Source organism: Leptosomus discolor, chromosome 8, assembly GCF_034619465.1.
Source record: "Leptosomus discolor isolate bLepDis1 chromosome 8, bLepDis1.hap2, whole genome shotgun sequence".
NCBI lineage: Eukaryota > Metazoa > Chordata > Aves > Leptosomiformes > Leptosomidae > Leptosomus > Leptosomus discolor.
In genome coordinates this window covers 38,549,495-38,563,723 of record NC_141398.1, presented here as the reverse complement: position 1 = coordinate 38,563,723, position 14,229 = coordinate 38,549,495, and positions in this window count along the sequence as shown.

Here is a 14,229-nt window from a genome sequence, read left to right as displayed (position 1 = left end):
GCACTCTGCCCCGCAGGGTGCATCAGCGCAAGGTGCTGGCAGTGTGGGGTAACCCATGGTACACGGGGAGAACCCTGGTGTCTGGCTTTGCCCTCGGGCTGGCTTTGCCCACAGAGCTGGCCAGACCCACCACCATGGCCCCCCAAATCCACATCCTCCACCCCCAGCATCTTGCTTGAGCACTGAGCTGAGCATCTCTCAAGGGCTTGGCTCCCCTGGAGCTGCAGAGCCCCATCTGTCCAATGGCTCCAGGTGGATCCAGCCTCTTGTGCTTGGCATGGAGAGCCATGTCATCGCATAACCCCACTGTTGGCCACCCAGCCTCTGCTGCCATCCCTGTCCCACCCTGCAGGCAGCAGAGCCCAGCTCCTGCTGCACCCAGGATAAGGGAGCCCCCAGCTCTGATGATGGGTGCTCAGGTCTTTGTGGGTGGTCTGTGGGGGACCCGAGCAGGGACCTCTAGGGGACCTACCGGGTGCCACCATCCAGGTGAGCAGAACCAGCCAGCTGGGAGCAGGTCTGACACAGCCCCCCCTAAAAGAACTCACCCCCCTCAGACCCCATCCCTCCTCCCCAGCGAGGGGCACAGGGGTCCTGGGGCTCCCGGTGGGTGTATAAGGGCTCTTGGCCTGAGTCCTGTGCCCCACCCAGCCCCTCCCATATTGAATGGCCACCTTGAAACACTGGTGTCCCCATTTGTCCCCCACTTTGTTCTGCTGTGTGCTTCCTTCTCAGTGTGACTCTGAAAGCTACGTAGCTCGTTTTTACTGTAGATACCGCTGCAATCTCTCGTTTTCTCAGCGTGTCCTTCCAGATGATATATATATAAAAATACCTATACATAATATATATAAGGGTTTGTCCAGTCCCTGACCTTTTAGGGTTGATTCCCCCTTGCATCCTCGTCCAAGCAGTGCCATGTGATTCCCCTGGAGGTGGTCTGGCTGTGCTCGCCTTCGGTTCCTCACCTTGGTTTTGTTGGTCGGTTTGGTTTTCCCTGGTGGTTTGTTCTTTTGATTTTTGTTGGTTTTCCTTTTTTCCTTGTCACAGAGGAATTTAATGCATTTTTCCTGTCTGAGCATAACCTGGTTTTGTCATGGCGGCATCAAGGCTGCAGCACTCACGAGACGGCAATACGTAAACCGGATTTAACTAACCTGTTGCTGTAGAGAGGACTTACTATGTTGGAAACAAAACAACAAACTAATAAAGATGTTAAGAACCTGCTCTGCTCTTTTCAACTTCCTGCAGGGAAACAGATCCAAGCCCATCCTGGGCCTGCCTGCAGAGATCTGGTGGGCGGGGAGGACGAGGGGGATACCCTGGCCACCAACCCCACCAGGGGCTGCACAGCTGGGAGAGGGGGACCAGTGTGCCCAGGGAGGAGAACCCAGGAGCCCAGGGTGCATGTGGAGGGGAGCTGTGAGGTGCTTCGGCTTCAGTGCAGCCATAGGCTGAGGGCCCTATATGTTGGGAGTGGATGGAGACTGGAAAGTTGTGGCCCAATGAGGCTGGATCCAAGGAATGCCCACTGGGGAAGGAAAGACCCATGGCTGCACAACTCTGGGGATGAGCAGGGTCCTTGGGTGATCCAGCCTCCCTGCCGTCTTCTAGGACTGCAGGCTCCCCATCAAGGTCTGAATGTCACAGGCCACAGTCCTTTCCAAGTGCATGAAGCCCTCCCTCAAAGAAGTGAGGCTCTTGGATGACCTACTCCAATCCCTTTAGTTTGGTTTTCTGAAGCTAAGTGAAACAAATCCTACCCTGTGTCTGTTCCCTGCTCCGCCCCACACATGCTTCTGACCACCCTGCTGATTTTTTTCCCCTTCTAGTCAGCCTCTTCAATGCCAGCTTAAAAAGCCCTTCCACTTTCAAGGAGCTAGCTGCTTAATTTCTTCTGATGTGTCACAAATATTTGGGGATTTTACGAAGTCGCTTATTTGAATGTATTAAAATAATTAATTGTAGATAGTCTGTAAGTCTAACAAGATCTCTGAACACATACTTAATTTGTAGACACCTGATTAAGCCACAGTTATCAAACAGCCAAGGCTCTTTCAGCAGTTCTCTCTAACTCTGAAATGGACTTGCACCAATAGGCAACTGTGGGAGATTTTCTGAAAGATCCTGATCTATTCTGCAGCAATGCCTTGGAATACAAGCTTCTGGCCAAACTCGAACACGAAAGGAAGCATAAGAGGGTGGAAGCAAGGCCAGGTAACCTGGGAGGAGGTAACCTGGGAGGAATATAGATGCATTGTCTAAGCATCCAGAGACAAAATTAGGAAAGCTAAAACCCAAGTGGAATTGAATCTGGCTAGGGATGTCAAAGACAGCAAGAAGAGCTTCTATAAGCATGTAGGAGACAAAAAGCAGACTAGGGGCAATGTGGGCCTGCTACTCAATGAGACAGGGGGCTGGTTACCCAGGACATGGAAAAAGCTGAGGTACTGAATGCCTCAGTTTTTACTAACAAGACATGCCTTCAGGAATCCCAGGTCCCAGAGACTGGGGGTGGGGGGTCTGGAGCGAGGAAGATGTACCCTTGGTGGAAAAGGATCAGATGTGGGAATACTTAAGCAAACTAGACATACATAAGTCCATGGGCCCTGGTGGGATGTACCCATGAGTGCTGAAGGAACTGGCTGATGTCATTGAGAGGCCACTCTCGACAATCTTTGATTGATCGTGGTGACTGGGAGAAGTGTCCAAACATGGAAAAGTCACCCCCATCTCTGGAAAGGCAAGAAGGAGGACCCAGGGAACTAGAGACCAGTCAGCCTCACCTCGATCCCTGGGAAGGTGAGGAAGGAGCTAATCCTTGAAACCATTTCCAAGCACATGAGGGATGAGAAAACCATGAAGAGTAGTCAGCATGGCTTCACCAAGGCAAAGTCATGCTTGATCATCTCGATAAACTTCTCTGATGAAATGACTGAGGGAAGAGTGGTGGATACTGTCTATCTGGACTTAGTAGGGCCTTTGACACTGTCGCCCACAAGATCCTCCTCCTAGACAAGCTGTTGATGTATGGGCTGAATAAGCAGACAGTGATGTGGTTTGAAAACTGGCTGAAAGGCTGGTCCCAAAGGGTGGTGATCAGTGGCATGAAGTCTACTCGGAGGCCAGTAACCAGTGGTGTACCCCAGGGGTCGAGACTGGGTCCAGTCTGTTTAACATCTTCATCAATGACCTGGGTGTCCTCCCTTAGTGCTGGGGGCTTGGATCAGTCTCCTTGGGGTGCAGAGGGACCAAAGAAAGGTCCTTCATCCTCCTTGCAGACCCTGGATGCCATGGACAGCATGCTGCAGGTCTTGGTGCTCAGGTCTCCAAACACCTCCCCACTAGAACTGCAGAATAGCCTGAAGACCTGGCATCAGCAAAGTGTGGGGTTGGCAGGGGCTGTTCCTCACCCTGGAGGGACTGTCCATGTTTGAGTGGATGGTCCCCACCGCAGTGCCATGCACATAGAGCACTGTTACAGAAGAGTCCAGGAAGACATGCTCCAGGACTATTTTAATCCCCAAGAAGCACTCCGCAGGCAGGGTGCCCACCTCCCCTGGGTGAGCTGGGGGCTGCCTACCATGCTCTTCTGGAGCCCAGTGTTGCTTCTGTAGTCAAAGTCCCTTCTCCTCCACAGACTCCTGTCTCATGGAAAGCCTTGCCCATGGCAGTTCTGGGCTGTCTCTGCCCCCAGAGCTTTCCTCCCACCAAAGCAGTGGGAGGAATTTGACCTGTGGTGGAGGCACCACAGTGGTGGCAGCGCATCTCCCAGTCCCCCATGCTTTCTTCCCCAGACGTGACCAGGGCAGAGACCCACTGGGATCTAGCCATCTTGCATGGGGAGCCCAGGCCAGAAGCTCTGTTCTCCTGGCTTCCCAGGGGCCCATATCCCCACCCCCCATGGCAGGCACCATGAGAGGCTCCTGCCCAAAAGGCTGGCCTCCATGGAAAGGGGACACAGGGCTATGTTCTGGGCGAGGGCACTGAAAGCAGCAAGGGACCCTAGGGGAAGGAACCCCACTACAGCCTTTGCTCCAGCCTTGAGAAAGCCTTGATGGACAGCACAAGTCCAGCCAGGCTTAGTAATGCTGGTTCTGCTTGAGTGAGCATCAGCTCCCAGGGCAGACTGGCAGCTTTTCTCTTTGCAGATGCTGCTGCCCTTCACCAAGTCCTACAGAGCAGCTGCATGTGAGAGGGCTGTGGGGAGCATTAGGATGCTGAGTGATTTGCTGCCCAGCTGTTCCTCAGAGGAGGTGAGGGGCCAGGCCCCCTCTAGTCAGGCCACCTTCCTTCCCCTGCACACCAGAGCAGCCTGCAGCTCGGGATTGCCTGCAAGGCATACCTGGGCACCATTTGGGGCATTGAGCAAGGCTCTGCCCTGAAGCAAGGGTCTTTGCCCCTCATTTTCCCATGGGTTTCTCTTCCCCAGCCCCTCTCCACCAGAAGTCAGCTCTGCCCCCAGTCCTGTGCAGGACAGGACTGCCCAAGGAGCATAGAGGGAGCCCAGGCCTGGCAGCTCTCCCTGCCTGGGGCTACTGCCCACCTAGCTGCTTTGGGAGCCAGGGCCGGCAGGGCCCCCCAGAGCTCTGCCTCACTGCAGATCCATCCCTGGGCAGACTCTTGGGTTCAGGACTTTGCTCCCAGCTGCCTCCCCTCAGTCCTGCTGTCCTCCCTTACCCAGAACTGGCACCCCATTGGAGGAGATAGCGACAGCATTTTTGGCTCTGTGGAGATCCATATGCCTATCCCGGGAGACCTGGTGGGATGGCTCATTCTCTGCTGCACTTGCAAGGACTGGGACATCAGATGGGGGGTCTTTGGATGCTCTTCATTACCTCTTCAGATTCATTCTGCAGCCCAAATGTAAGAAGAGCTGTGGTGGGCTGCATCCCTCCACACACAGACATCTCCTGATGCATCTGCTTGTTTTCCTGCGTAGTGCGACGGACTGTTCTTGTGCTTGGTGAAGGCTGTCCGTAAAAGTCTGTCAGCTTCCCTGACCTCCTTTGCCCTTCACAGATGCTTCCCCTAGGATTCCACATATGTTTTGCTGCATGCTCATCTCAACTCCGGGATCTGTTCACTTCTGCTCTCTCCTGACCTACCTCAGGATCGCGAACCCTACTGTTTCATGGTCCCCCCAGCCAAAGCTACCATTGACTACCATGCCGCCAAACCAATTTTCCCTATGAGGGAACAGCAGATACAGCTGTGCCTATTCCCCCCCCACCGCCCCCTCAGGCTAGTCGCTCCAGTGCCTGTAGCAAGACACTCTCGCTGACACCCTCCAGAAATCTCCTTGCCTGGTATCACCCTGTTGCCTTGCAAGGCGATGTCATGGAGGTTAAAGTCCTCCATGAGAATCAGAGCTTGTGACACCATTTGGGAAACTTGTTGACAACAATGTTGTGTTGTACTAACTCTTCTGTGTTTCCCCTCCTGTTTAGGCAGGACACTGCCAGAAGATAATCCAGAACATTCACAGCTCCAAAGGAAAGCTGAGAACACCTCCTGGCTTTACTGCTGGAAGTGTGCTGGGGAGCAGGAGGTCTGACAGGAGCTCTGTGCCTAGGGCTGGCAGGGTGGCACCTGAGGGACTGAAGCTCGGAGAAGCTGAGGGAGACCTGCAATGGTTAATAGGGGCAGCAGCTGGTGCAGCAGGGGACAGAGCTCGGGCAGAGTGCTGCCTTGCCTTGCTTTGCTCCAGGGAAATGCTTCAGGGGCAGAGGAGCACTGTCAGAGGCATTTGAGGTATTCCTGAGCAGTAGCTTCCAGCTGATCTGTTTGTCCCACTTGCTCCCTCCTGACCAGGGAGAGAGATGGGTGGGACTGGCATGGTCTGGAGGGGATGTCTATGGCAGGGTCTCTGCAGACAGAGGGTTTTCATATCTGCTCCACTTCTTTCTGTCAAAGCCCTCCAGCCCTTGGTGGAAGACAGTGAACCCTCAATGTGTTTGCTGGCAGCTCAGACCCTGATGATACTGAGCTCTCCAAAGGCACAGACAACATCAGGACGGATCCTATGAGTGACATGCTGCTGGCCCTGCAAAGCCAGGGAGCAGTGAAGCTCTCCTCAGGAAAATGGCTGCATCTGATTAAAGCTGCAACAACTAGCCTGGTGTCCTTCAGACAGAGTCCTTGAGCTTCCTAGGCAGGCAGTGTCATTCCTGGCCTCTGCTGCTGCCTGCAGGACAGCTCGCCCTCAGCGCACCTTGGCCCCAATACTGTTTTCGAAGTTTACCCCTCAGTTAGGCCCTGTCCCACCTCCTCTGGGCTCCTGGCCCTTTGGGCAGCAGGGCTGCTCTGGCCTGCTTCCACCACAACAGCAGCAGCTGTCCCCTGCTCCTGACATGTCCCTTTTGCCAGTGCCACGGCACCAGCCAGATCCCGAATCCCGTTGTTGGCCTAGCAGCTGCCAGGGCTGTGCAGAGCACTATGGCTACAGGACAGGGCCAGGCCATGCCCAGTGCTATAGGCCAGGCAGTGGGGCCAGGGTGCACCACCTCCACACGGGCTGGGAGGAGGGAGGACATCGAGCTCCAGCAGAAGAGCTCCTCACCACTCCTGGCCAGCTCCCTGCTGTGGGGCCAAGCCCAGGCCATCCGCACGTGTTCCTGGGAAACCTCTTCCTCTGCCAGGGCCGGGCTGGAGGACTGTTCCCTACTGCCAGCCTGCCTGGCAGAGGACCCTGCCCTGCCCACGGTGTCCTGCTACAGGCAGCCAAGTTCTACTCCATGCACTTCGCCCTGAGATGCAGGGACACAGCCGGAAGGACAGCCCCGGGCAGGCCTGCGGGCACGGCCCAGCTGCACACCCCTGCATCTCTTCCCACAGCTCAGGCTTCATATTTTGCCCCTGTGCCCCTACTGTCTCCTGGGGCCAAGCCCTGGAGCTGCCCCGCAGGAGAGATGCCCCAGCAGCTCTGGGGACAGTCTCTCCCACTGGCCCAGGGCTGATAGTCTGGCCCAGCCCTCACTTGCCAGGAGACGGAGCTGCGGATGGGCCTGCCTGGCTGCAGGGGTGAGGACTCCAGCTCCCAGCATGCCACAGGGTGAAGGACTATTGCTCCCAGCGTGCTGCAGGGTGAAGCACAATGGCTCCCAGCATAGAATCATAGAATCATTAGGTTGGAATAGACCTCTGAGATCATGAAGTCCAACCTTTGACCTAATACCATGCCAACTAAACCACGTCCTGAAGTGGTTTTCGAACACCCTCAGGGATGATGACTCCACCACTTCCCTGGGCAGCTTGTGCCGATGTTTGACCACTCTTCTGAAGAAGAAATTTTTCCCATGTCCAATCTAAACCTCCCCTGGCACAACTTGAAGCCCTTTCTGCTTGTCCTATCGCTTGTTACCTGGGAGAAGAGACCAACCCCCACCTCACTACGACCTCCTTTCAGGTGGTTGTAGACAGCAATCAGGTCTCCCTTCAGCCTCTTCTTCTCCAGACTAAACAATCCCCATTCCCTCAGTTGCTCCTCACAGCACTTTTTGTCTAGACCCTTCACCAGCTTCATTGCCCTTCTCTGGACATGCTCCAGCATCTCAGTGTCTTTCTTGTAGTGAGGGGCCCAAAACTGGACACAGTATTCGAGGTGCAGCCTCACCAGTGCCGAGTACAGGGGCATGATCACCTCCCTACTCCTGCTGGTCATGCTATTGCTGATACAGGCCAGGATGCTGTTGGCCGCCTTGATCACCTGGGCATACTGCCTGCTCATGTTCAGCCAGCTGTCGACTAGCACCCCCAGGTCCTTTTTCTGCCAGGCAGCTTTCCAGCCACTCATCCTCAAGCCTGTAGTGCTGCATGGTGCTGTGGTGACCAAAGTGCAGGACTTGGCACTTGGCCTTGTTAGGGTGACGGACGATGACTCCCAGCATGCCGTGGGGTGAAGGGCCATGGCTCCCAGCATGCTGTGGGCCCGTCGCCCTTTGCTCACCACCAGGTGCCCTGGCTCGGCCCTTTCTGGAGCAGGTTGCCCTGCGGTGCCATGGGACTCAGCTCTGGCAGCGGTGGGTCCCTCATGGCATGCCAGACCTGGCTGGACCTGGCTGGGGCGCTCACGGTCATAGACACTGGCGCTGGTGCAAAGGGACACCGCAGCCATGGACCCTGCCACGTGCTTCATTGCAACCAGCAGGGAACCGTGTTTTCAAACAATTGCACTGCGCCAGTCTTGTTCACACTTTTATGTTCTTTCCTCAATTCTTAGTAAGGAAGAAAAGACAAACTAGCAATAAGCACCAATGAACGCTTAAGAACCCTGTTTATTTGTTCATGAAAAAGAGAATCTGTAGATACATGCAATTATTCATAATATTTAGCAAAGACGGGCACTGCCATCATCACAATGTCTTTTCATCCACTCCAGCTTCAGAGACATCCTTCTGCATCCAAAGCAGAGAGCAGGATAGAGAAGCTGTATGACTGTACACCAGGGATTTCAGCGCTCGGGAAGAGGAGGCGTTCCTGAAAAGCTCCAGAGCTCACCGCTGGAAAAGTTATTTTTTGCACTCTGAATGATCACCTGTTAGAGCCGGTCTCTTCATACAGCAGAGCTTGCTCCTTACTGACTTGCACAGTGCACTCAGAAGAGGAGAGATTTCTTTTGGAAGCAAAAGGAAGAAGGAGAAAGCAAAGAAATCCAATTGCTTTTCATTTAAGCATGAGCATTCCAGTTAGGAAAGCTCACAAGCCCTGAGGTACTGTAGATAATTCCCCTCTCAAGTTAACACAGCTCATCACGCCAGGTGAGAGAAGGGCACAATTTCCATGCATGGCCTTCTTGAACTCCTCACGGCCGCGCACACCAAGCAGCCAGTCTGCTTGCGTTTCCCTTCAGGTTGGAGGGAGAGGCTGAGATGGCCACTGCCCGAAGGAAGAGGCTTCCTGCTGCTGTGGCAGACCCAGTCTTAGCAATTCTCAGGTGCAAGCATCTCCAAGGGTTCCAGGAGCTTGAATCCAAAGACTGAATATCTAAACCAACTCCACCCTGGCAACGCCTGACTAGGACTAGGGATGCCTCTGGCAGATTTCTGCTCAGTTCTGGCAACTCAGAAATCCTTTTCTACAGGAAGACATCAGAGAATTGGACCAATTACCATAAACCCAGCATAGTTGTACCCTCTCCAAGTCATGCAGAGGAACCTCTTTCACCCACTGCAGCTAGGCCCATTTTGAACCAATTCTCCAGCTGTAGCCCAGGACAACCCCTTCCCTCCTCCTGGGAGGGACTAGCAAACCCTTACTGTGCTGTAATCGTACGAATGTAAAATTAGAACACTGGAGTTTGAAAGAATTTCTGAAAAGTAGATGTCTTAGTATGTTATCTATTATTAGCTTTGTGTCAGCCTACTAACTTCAGGTTTAAAGTTATCACTGCTGGAAACAGAGGTCCTTTGCAGGGTCATACATCAAAGCATGCAAAAAACCCCAACAAACCAAACAAAAAATGGACTGAAAGGCATTATAAAACCTGTTCACATTAATAACCAGCAGAACTAGCAGGTTGTCAGTGGGCTCTTCTAAAATTCAACATACCTTTTCGACTAGAAATTAGGAAGAGAATCTGGTCTACGATTCAATTCACCAAAAACAAGAAGAGCAGTCTACAGAAATCTACATGAGGTGTGGAAATAAAACAGTCACAGTCCATTGCAGGTGGAATTATTTCACAGCCTGTATCTCTTTGCCAATAAATTGTTGTAACTGACATTGTTTAGCAGGTGGCTCACTTGGCAATTATACATGTTGCAGGAGAATGTCCTACTTCCATATAAAAAAATTTGAAACTTGACATAGTTGGAACCACAGTAATCCATGGCTGGTGGGGAAGCTGGCACAGGGAGACTTTCCATCGCTTTCTCCACACTCATCACCCACTGCCACTCTGCTGGAAAACATCTACCCCAGGTATCTGGAATGACACAGATTTCTTAATTCGGGATTTCTGTTTATCTGGAGTACAGTATCACTTAACTATCCAGTACCTGGAGTACAATCTTGATCTGCAGTGACAGAGAGAGAAATCAGAAATAAGAGAATGGACAACCAAAAGAAGGCTAGAGCTAATAAATAGCACAATCCTCTTCAGCAAGAAAAAGGAGCTAAATGACCTGCTGGACCTTTCGCTTGCCATTTGAATCTCCCTCTTCAGAGCTTTCTGCTCTTTGGTAACCAGAAATTTCACTTTCCTTTCTTAGCTCTAAATATTCAGGAAGGTTAGCACTCTCCTTTTTAGAAGCAGATGCAGCTATGTCAAAGAAAAGTCTCTCTCATGTCCTGTCTTAGATTTATTTTCATTGCCATTTGACTGTCATTCCCAAAGAACATTTTCACTTCCATCTGTAGAAGAATACTGTGTGAATTTAACTTCATTGCAATCCATGTAAGACACAGATTTTCCCAGAAACTCTTCTCCCCCACTCCCTACTCCAACTCAGTCTTCCTCTGGAACTTTATTCTCTTTATCAAATTGAAAACTCCTCCTCCTCTCCATTATACTACCTGAAGACTGTTTGTCCTTTCTGTGTTTTCTTTTTGACACATCTACACAGAGAGAACAGAGAAAGTAATCCAAACCATACCAAACTGGTTCTTCCTTCCAAATCCCGCATCTTTCTTGACTCACAAGGGAAATGATCACAGGAACTGAAGTACCATTGTCTGTCTCCCTACATAAGTCTAGGGAAAGGGTTCCAAGCTAACAGGGTCTATTTGCTATTAGATGTTTGAAAGCCAGCTATATAAATTCATTTACAAACAACCACCTTCAAGAGCTCATGAGCAGAAATTTCAGACTTTGGATAGGAAGCTGTGATGGGTTGACCCTGGCTGGATGCCAGGTGCTCACCAAGCCACTCTATCATGCCCCCTTCTCAGCTGGGCAGGGGAGAGAAAATATAAGAAAAGGCTCGTGAATTGAGATGAGGACAGGGACATCACTCGTCAATTACCATCATGGGCAAAACAGACTTGACTTGTGGAAATTAATTTTAGTTTATTGCCAATCAAAGGTCAGAGGAGGATAATAAGAAATAAAACCAAATCTTAAACTCCCTTCCCGCTACCCTCCCTTCTTCCCGGGCTCAACTTCGCTCCCAATTTCTCTACCTCCTCACCCCAAGCAGCGCAGGGGGATGGGGAATGGGGGTTGCTATCAGTTCATTATGCACTGACTGCTCCAGCATGGGTCCCCTGCAGGGTCACAAGCCCTGCCAGAAAACCTGCTCCCACGCAGGCTCCTCTCTCCAAGGGTCCACAGGTCCTTCCAGGAGCCTGCTCCAGTGCAGGCTTCTCATGGGGTCACAGCCTGCTTCAGGTGCATCTACCTGCTCCAGCATGGGGTCATCCAGGGGCTGCAGGTGGGTATCTGCTCCACCGTTAACCTCCACGGGCTGGAGGGGAAGCTCTGCTCTGGCACCTCAAGTACCTCCTCCCCTTCCTTCTTCACTGACCTTTGGTGTCTGCAGCGTTGTTTCACTACATATTCTCACCCCTCTCTTCTGGCTGCTGTTGCACAGCAGTTTTTTTCCTCTTAAATATATTCTTGCAGAGGCCTTGACCAACAGCAGGTCTGTCTTGAGGCAGTGGCATTGGCTCTGTTGGACATGGGGGCAGCTTCTGGTATCTTCTCACAGAAGCCACCCTGTAGTGCCCCCCCCTACCAAAACGTTGCCACACAAACCCAGTACAGAAGCATTAGTACAAAGCAAGTTTATTAGGTCAAGTTGCTTACTCTCTTATTACATGAACTAATACAGATGAACAGCAGAAAAGCCTCTTGAGACAAGCTCTTTTTCAAAACTTTTTTAAAGTTGTAAACTTCAAATGAATACGTGTTGGGAAGAGCCGGAGACCATTTTGAGGGCATATTTGAAGGAGAAAATACTGTCTGTATTCTTTCTCTTCACGGAATATTGTGCAAAGCATGTCGGTGAAATCAGGGGCAAAATCCCCACACATGCCAGTGAGCCCAGGAAACTTCACACCATAACAGCAGCTTAGGGGCTGCGAAATATCAATCAGGTCGTCAAGGCCAGTGTTTTACAGTATAAACCAACCACCGTACTTGAACTTTAATTCATAACCATATTGAACAAATGACCTCTGGATTGATCTCGCATTGTGAAGTAAATCAAAAAATGTAACGCCTCTGGCATAAAGAGCCAGGCATCACAGAACCTGCTACGTCCCATGAACAGAGAAGATGTCAGTGATTTCAGCAACTTCACCAAGAAAGTCTGAATAAATTGCAGTTCGTCATTAGAGAGGGGGGTACTGGGATCTACAGGTGACACTGACATTTCCATTTTTGTATTGCATTTTTGATCTGTTTTCTCACACCCAGAGAGTTCTGCTTTGGCGTCACACAGCAGTAAGATGTACTTTGATGAGCTACAGTCTTGTGCTAAAGAATAGATACCAAAGAACGTTGTTTGGCATTTTTGGTCACAAATACTGAGGCAAGTCTTAAAAGCCTTAGCATTAAAACACATATGTCTTTTCTTAGAAGGTTCTTGAATTTCTTCACAAAGTTGTTGTAAAACCTCATCCATTTCTTCCATCACTATGGTGTATGCAGTACCTGTCAGAGTACAAGCTTGGTATCTAATGAGATGATCTGAAATTTTAGTCAGAACTGAGTATTTTCACACAGCCAATAAAGTCTTTTATTCCAATCACATTAAAATGTTACTCGTCATAGGTAGGTTCTGAAAGGTTAGCTGAGTGAATATTTTGAGCATAACAACATAAAAGTTAATTATAAATGCAAAAGCACTGGTTACTGATTAACACTTCTATCACAATTTTGTGTCCAAGTAGTTTAAGTCTACAATATTTACAATCTGGCCAGATATGCTCTCTGTGGATGTTTAAAACAATCTAATCCTAAGCCTACTGTCCACAGACAGCATTTCTCCATCTATACATTTTACAGGTTTTCTAAATGAAGGGTAAAAACACATACTCACGTCCAGGCTGGGCAGGCAGAAGCATTTGTGAGGCAGAGCAGGGAACAGACACCCAGGGTGGGATATGTTTCACTTTGCTTCAGAAAACCAAACTAAAGAGACTGGAGTAAGTCACCCAAGAGTCTCGTTGCTGTTGGCAGCAAGAAAAAGGCTGCATAAACTGTGCGTGGCTTTGAAGTCTATGCTCTGCGCATCTACTTTGGAAGTAGCTGGACCCAGAGGGGCCCATTTCTTCACTCTGACCATAAGAGGAGCCTAAGGACTCCTTTAGATGAAGACATCTTGAGGACGCTGTTTAGATTATACATACCTCAAAACTCAGAAGGAAGGGGAAAGACAACTCAGTGGATACCAAGGGGAATGCAATTGGCCCACATTTTCCCTAGCCTGCCTTTTGTTGCTGACATACTTAGAGAAGCCCTTCTTGTTGCCTTTGACATCCCTGGCCAGATTCAGTTCCGTTTGGGCTTTAGCTCTCCTAACTTCATCCCTAGATGCTCAGACAAGGTGTCTGTAGTCTTCCCAGGTTACCCATCCTTGCTTCCATCCTCTTGCGCTTCCTTTTGTGTTTTGAGTTTGCGCAGAAGCACCTTCTTCACCCATGCAGGCCTCCTGGCATTTTTGCCTGACTTCCTGTTCATTGGGACTGACCTCTCTTGACCTTGGAGGATGTGATCCTTGCTTATGAAGCAGCTTTCCCGGGGCCCCACTTCCCTCCAGGGCCTTATCCCAGAGGACTCTCCCAAGCAGACCTTTAAAGAGGCCGAAGTCTGCTCTCGGGAAAGCCAGGGTTAAGGCCAGGGTTGGGAGCTTGCTTGTCACCCTCCTCCCTGTCCTCAGGCTCCTGAGCTCCACCATCTCATGGTGGCTGCAGCCAAGGCTTCCTTTGATCATCACATCCCCAACAAGCCCCTCCTAGTTGGTGAGATGCAACCGTTGGTATAAAAATCACCCAACACAGGTTGGAGTAGTAGAAGTGTGAGTGCGTGTGCTACATGCACACATGTGACAGCATGAGACACAACTTCTCCCCAAAGGCTCATTGCTGCTGCTGCTGGTGCCGTGGAGGGAGCTCCCTGTGCAAGCCAGGGATGCCCTTGCGCCACCTGCACTGCTCTTTCTGGGGTGGTTTAGGGGCCCTGGGAGTTCTGTCCTGCTGCGGGGGGTTGTGCTTTGCACATTGCAGGGGCTGGAGAGCCAGGGGCAGTTGCCGTGGCCAGCTGGGCAGGGTGTCACCCTGGGGCTC